This window comes from Acomys russatus, chromosome 4 (genome assembly GCF_903995435.1).
Source record: "Acomys russatus chromosome 4, mAcoRus1.1, whole genome shotgun sequence".
NCBI lineage: Eukaryota > Metazoa > Chordata > Mammalia > Rodentia > Muridae > Acomys > Acomys russatus.
In genome coordinates, this window is record NC_067140.1 from 18728263 (window position 1) to 18735215 (window position 6953).

At 44.3% G+C, this 6953-nt stretch overlaps 1 non-coding gene across 1 annotated transcript; it reads left to right on the plus strand.

Annotated features, from left to right (window-relative positions):
- The first annotated feature begins 1067 nt into the window (after positions 1-1067).
- LOC127188697 (U2 spliceosomal RNA) lies at positions 1068-1257 on the plus strand. The gene has a single exon (XR_007830556.1). It is a non-coding gene; the product is annotated as a U2 spliceosomal RNA (small nuclear RNA).
- The last annotated feature ends 5696 nt before the right edge of the window (positions 1258-6953 follow it).

The following is a 6953-nucleotide window of genomic DNA, read 5'->3' on the forward strand; positions in this document are numbered from 1 at the left end:
CTTCCAGCCTCTGCCTGTACATCCTCTGAGATGCTTGTGTACATTCTCCGGGATGCTTGTTTACTTCCAGCCTCTGCCTGTACATCCTCTGAGATGCTTGTGTACATCCTCCGGGATGCTTGCTTACTTCCAGCCTCTGCCTGTACATCCTCTGAGATGCTTGTGTACTTCCAGCCTCTGCCTATACAGACTAAGCTAGGAGCCAGCTTCATGAGGAGGGCTCTATGATGGACAGTGGATGGGCGCCAAAGAAAAGAATCTCCTGATGTGGGAGAGAACCATGACTAGGATGCAGAGGGCCCATGGGTGGGCCATGGTAGGCAGGACTCAGGTGGTCTGTCATCTTTCCATGTTTTTAATTTCTCCATCCAGCCCATAGCCTTGAAAACACATATCCCAATTGGTGTCCACTCCTTTCTTTGTCTGTCTACTTGCTGTTGGGTCAGCTTTTGGTTTTCCCTTTAGCATTCAGCCAGAGGGTTACATACCAGGAAGCTCAGAGTGTCAGCTATGCAAAACTTTGCCCACCAGATTTTCCTAGGGGTAGGACTTCTATCTGAGATGCAAGGCTGTTAGATTAGCATGCCTTAGCAACATAGTTTTGATTTTTCCGTAAAACCAAATGAGGGTCTCAAAAAGGAGTGCCCTGTAAGCAACAAACTCCAGGCTCCACTCCTCTCTCTTCTTCCTCTCTCCCTTCCTCCTTCTTTCCCTCCCATCCCTCCCTTCTCTCCTTCCCTTCCAACATCTTCCTTCTTCCTCCTTTTCTTCCTCCTTTTCTTTCTCCTTTTCTTCCTCCTCTCCCTCCTTTTCTCTTTCCTCCACATCCTTCCCTCCCTCTCTCGCTCCCCATCCCTCCCTCTCCCCACCTTTTTCTTTCCTTTGAGATAAGCTCTTACTATACAGCTCAAACTGGCCTCAAACTCTTGATGCTCCTGCATCACCCTCCTTGTGGTTAGGCTGAAAGTCACATGTCGTCATGCTTAATTTTCACCTCTTTTTCAAAGCTGCCAATCAAGGGAATTGAATGTTAAAAAAAAAAAAAAAAAACAACCCACAAAACTGTGATCGTGTCTCTGCCTTTTGGCTGAGATCAAGTGTAGTATCTGTTCTTATCAGCTTAATATCTGATACGTCCTCTATTCAAGGACAATATATTAACTGGATTTCTGGAGCTAGGAGTTGGAATAGGAGCTTGCTCCATCACTCCACACATCGAACTGGTATTGCAGTACCTCTAGGAATGGTGCTCCCCCTTGGAGGAAAAAACATCTGTGTTGATTATGCATTATGACACACACACATACACGTGCGCGCGCGCGCGCACACACACACACACACACACACACACACACACACACACACCTTTTCAGTGGGTTTATAACTACTTCAAACAGTGACATGAAGCCTGTCTTAGGACCCACCCTCCTTTCTGTGCACTGAGCCTTGGGCCGGGCAGCCTCCCTTTGATAACTGCATCACCTGCTTTGGGAATATGCAGATGAGCATCTTCCTGAAAGGTGAACACAGACAATAATTATTTTCTCCCAAGATCAGCAAAGTGCCACACGGCTGTCTTGACTTCCCTGCTTTCCTGGATGTGCACTGCCTGCCACTTATAAGGAAACAAATGAGGTTAGATGGCAAAGATTATGAAAAGGATTAGCAATAATGAGCCTGGGAACAAAAAACATTATTATAGAAAATTGAGTTGACCTTAGATTCATAATTATTCACCTTAATTGTTTTTTTGGTAGTGTAATTTGAATGGAATTAAATAATGCCAATATTCCTTCTGTCTCTGATGAGGAGTCTCGTGTAAGGATGAATAACTTTCAAAACTAAAGATTTGGCTGCCCTCCCAGAGCTTGCTTTTGTTATTCCAGGAAGCTTTTTGGCCTCCACAGGATGGTGAGTTACCTGGGTCAAGACCATAATTTGCTCCCCACACACCTGGGGTCATGGCTTTCTGGCAAAGATATGAGGACATCCCCTTTCATGCCTCCCAGGACTTTCATGAAGATGGATTCTCCAGTGTTTGTAATTTCTCTTCAAAATGTTCTCAGCCAATTGACCACCATTGTTTCACCATGTGAGGGCTTCGGATTTTTGTAGTTGATTGAGTAAGGCACAATTTGAAAGTGAAGTTTGTAAAATTTTCTTCCGGTGTGGCATAGTCGATAGAGCTGAGGCTCACCGTGCTTGCCACGGGCTCATCCATCATGTGTCACTTGAGGTGTTCCAGGTGAAGCCAGCCACTTCCCACGCAACATCTCACTTGTCTGCCCTCTAACTCGTGAGAGGACTATTGCTGTCATTTCCACTTTGTAGATAGAGGAGCTGAGATTTGAAAAGTTAGGCAGGGGCAGGTAGTGGTGCAGCCTTGCTGGTAGAGAGCCACAGCAGCATCAGAGGGTGAGCGCCATCAACTTGACAGGATGTCCTTCACCAAAGGATCCCTGTAAGTCTTGCTCCAAGTCTCTTAGAGTTCACCCTCAGCACCCTGCTGCTTTCCCTCAGCCCTGTCCTTGAGGTCTCTGGACCTCAGAAGCTGTCACACCAGCTCCTGTGGACCCGCACCCACAGCAGGCTGAAGAAAGTAGCAGACAGGATTGGAATTAGCTTCAGTGTCACCTGTACACATACCACAACACACTCAGAAACACACACACACACACACACACACACACACACACACACACACACACCAGGCACACATACATACATGGAGTATTTCAAGCATCTTGCAGGCCCATAGGCAACAGTCTTATCCAAAATGAAAAGAAAGGAGGTTTATGGAGCATGAGTGAGCAAGAGAGAGAGAAAAAACCTTTATTCTATCTCTCTGTTGTCTGTCTGTCTGTCTGTCTGTCTACCTATCTACCTTTCTATCTAATGCTAAGGCATACTTATGACTGAATAGACTCAGAGTTCTATCCCAATCAGCAGCTGGTCAACTGGAGGGATAGAGAAACTTGGTAATGGCCTGCCCCCTCCCAAGAAAAGTATATGGAAAAGTAGTAACTTCCTTAGCTAAACTGAAGTTTTGCTGTATACTTACACCATTAAGCCATCTGGGTTAGCGCCAACATAGTGAAAATGTGAGTGTGAGCAACCACACTCCATCTGAATGACAGAGGGCTGAGGTACCCATAGATCCCTTGATAAACTGCTGGCCTTTCAGGCACAAGGACCCGAGTTGGATCCCTAGACCCCACATAAAAAAGGTTAGGAATGGCTTTCTGGCTTGTCAACCCACAGCTGAGGAGAAAGAGATAGGCCAATCCTACATGCTTGCTTGTTAGCCAGCCCAGCCTACCTGGGACATTCTAGGCCAACAAGAGACCTATTAAAAATACAAAATCTGAGGAACAAACCTCAAGGTTGTCTTTTGTTTCAACATATATGCACACACACACACAACACACACACACACACACACACACACACACACACACCTACATACCTATGTACCTTACCGTACACATGAACAAGCACACACACATGCAACTTTTAAAAACATGATGACTCATGGATAAGAGACTTGTCACTCCTCAAAAAGTTTTGGTGTCCTGGGAACTGGGATGTGGCTCATCCTCTGGTCTAACTCAGTCACTAAAGCCATGCTTTTAGCTGTCGTAGAGTCACTGAAAAACTGCTCTCTCTACACCCCCTGTATGGATCTTTTCTCCACTTGTGAGGGATCTGCATTATTAGTGATCCAATTTTACACATTTCTACCTTACCCCTTGCCATCTTGGCCTGGAGCCATGGACTAGGAAATTGTCAAGAATCCTTGCTCTGGAGCTAACGTCTCAAGCTGCTCCCCACCTTTACAAAACACACTTGTCATGGTTCAGCCATGCACAAGTGGAAGTTAAGGTAGTGACTAATTAGTAAATCCAAACAAGGTCCAAGGAGCATGTTCTAGACGGAGGTCTGCATGGCCAAATCAAGTGGAGATCATCGGAATCAGACGAGGCGAACAAAAAGGCTGTTAAAAAAAAAACAAACTCTTTCAAGGGGCTCCCATGACTAAACCCAACCACAGGAGAGCTGGGCAGTTAGCTCATTTCTGCCCAGCATGGTATCATTGTGTTCCATCTGATAAAGAAGCCCGTAGCCACTTTCCATGGGAGGGATGGGAGTTCGCACCATTCCCCTTCCAGTTACTATTTTACAGAAACACAAACAGCTCCGCATAGGGTTGCATTGTCTATTCCAAGGCTTCCTGTGAACAAATACTTTTGATAGTTGATATGACACTCAGAATGAAACAGTCCCTGATTTTCAATGTGCCCTCGAATTCTTTTATTTTGCTGTCAGTGGATTTCATAATTAATTGTGGGGGATACACAATAGGGTTAGAACAATACCAAGATCATCTCAAGAGTTCCAGAGGCATGATTTGTGTCGAAGTAGGTATTTAAAAAAAAAATTAAACCCAGTGCTGTTCCCAAGCCGGACCCTCAGATTTCACCACCCACCCCCATCCACTCAGCTGAGATAAAGCCTCTGTAGCCAATCTTCCATGAATAATATTGCCAGCCTCTCCTGGAAATGAAGAAATGTATGCTGCTGTGGACTTTAATACAGGTATGGCTGCCATTGTAGCAAGGACACTCTGATCACACACACACACAAAGAATAGGAAGTGGGGCCTTTCTTTTTGTCACAACTCACATTCCTTAGTCTTAAGTCAAGAATTGTAGGTGATGGCTACTATGGCGAGCTAAAATGGTTCCTGTAATTGTGAGTGCCCGTTCTGCCCATACTAAGCCAGAATGAACCATGGCCTTGCATAGAGGCATGTTAGCTGACTCCCCCAGCAGTCTTGGAAAACAGAAAAAGCTTTGTCTTGGATTATCAGTGTCTTTGTTAAAACATCATCACGGACCGCACAGTGTGTCCTACCGAAGTGTGTGGCACTGCCTTAGGCCTTGAAGCTATATATGTATTGTAGTTTGCCTTTCTATGTCTGCAATAAAACATGGTGACAAAAAGCTATGTGAAAGAAGAGACTTATCGGGCTTATACTTCCCACCACTAAGTGTCATTGAGGGAAGTCAGGGCCAAAACTTACACTGGAAATGAAACAGAGACAGTGGATGAACACTGCTTGTTCCCAGGCTCGTGCTCATCCTGTTTTCTCTGACAGCTTGGAGATAGAGCCTGGGGAATGATACCACTCACAGTAGGCTGGCCTGTGTACATCAAAGAATCAAGGGAGTCCCTGCCCCCCCCTCCCTGACGCAACTTGGTCTAGGCAATCTCTCAACTGATATTCTCTTTTCAGATGGTTCCAGGTTGTATCAAGTTGACAACTAAAGCTAATCAAAACAGTAATTACTCAAATCAATGCTCACTAAGTATCATTTTCTCTCTAAATAAACATACAATTACGTATTTAATTTTAGTATTCTTGGGTCCTTAATTAGAACCTCCATATTATGTATAGTCCTGGTCCCACATAACCAAGATCTTCCCTCTCTGTAGATTCATTGATCCCTCAAATCAGATGATGTATGCACTTGTATTTGTAGGAGCAACACTTCCCTTCAGCACCAGACTCTCAACTACCCTTGACAACATCTCTGCAATACCTCAAAGATGCCTCCAAGTTCAGTGTAGTCACAAGTAACTCTATTAAACAATATTTCTGTCCCTCCTGGCCATGGGGCCAAACTCTTTCTGCAAATGGTGAACTCTCTTGGCAAACTTGTGGGTTAGGAATCACCTTGATTCCTATATACCCTCACTCTTGTACCCATTCTTGGTGTTCGACCAATTTCACCTTTTAAATAGCTCTGACCCAAGACCTCATCATTGTCCTGTGAGTTCTACCATCTCAACTGTCACTGGTTTTACTCTTGGAGCCCTCCAAACCATTCTTTAGAGACTACCTCAAGCCACTTTTGCAAAATACAGCTCTAATCATGCCAAGTTCCCTGTACAACCTTTCAGTGGCTTCCCCAGTGCCCTTAACATTGCAAAACAAAGACTAAAAATATCCAAAAAAGCATGGTGTGATCTGGCTGTCTCCCATCCTGACTCCCCCACTGTATTTGCACATTTTCATATGAAAAGTCTTTACATGTGCTTCCCAATGCCTCCGCTACCTGAAATACCCATGTCATTTGACAAGTCTGTTGATACTTGCTGTTACTGTTTATGAGACTCCTTCACTTTCTGAGTGCTTCACATATACCTATTCCAAACTTTCTGTTGTGTATTCTTTTCTTCCAAGCTGAAGCTTTCTACCCTGCAGGGAAGCTCCTCACAAAAGGAGCTAAAGAGAGGCTTATTAAGACTAATGAATTAAACAACTCACAAGTTTCAGAAAGTCAGTGAAACTGACCAGATGTACAAAGTCTTTTCCTTTCCAATGTTATATAAGAAAGGAGAACGTCTGGGAAAATTCAGACCAGATGAGCAACTAAAGATGACTATGACCTGTTGAGCTGCCACCAAGTTTTGCAGGGAGCACAGAATTATAGCTTTCATGACTTGTCACCCATTCTATGGTGGCTTTAAGTGATGCAGCAGCCTTGAGTCATCCCTGCTCCTATAAGTAACTCATCACCCACCTTTCCTGTTAAAAACTCTAGAAAACTCATTGCTTAACCAAGCTGGACTGTGGTTGAATCATTATTTTGGTACATTGTTTCCCAATCTGGGACTGTGTGTTGTGTCTCCCCAGGAAAAGTGTCAGAAAACACTCTCAGTTCAGAAAACTCATTTAGATCAACTGATGTGTTTGTCACCGTACACGTCTACCTGCTGGGTTTTGGTGAGCATTAGCCTTGGATAGAAAGTCCAGGAGGGCAAAGAGCAAGCCTTTTCTTGTTCAACATTCTATCCTTGGTGTTTGCAATACTACTCATACACAGTCCATAAATAGCTGTTGAAAGAGTGAATTAATAAATGGCGTGGAGGGATTTAGGCAGTGACAG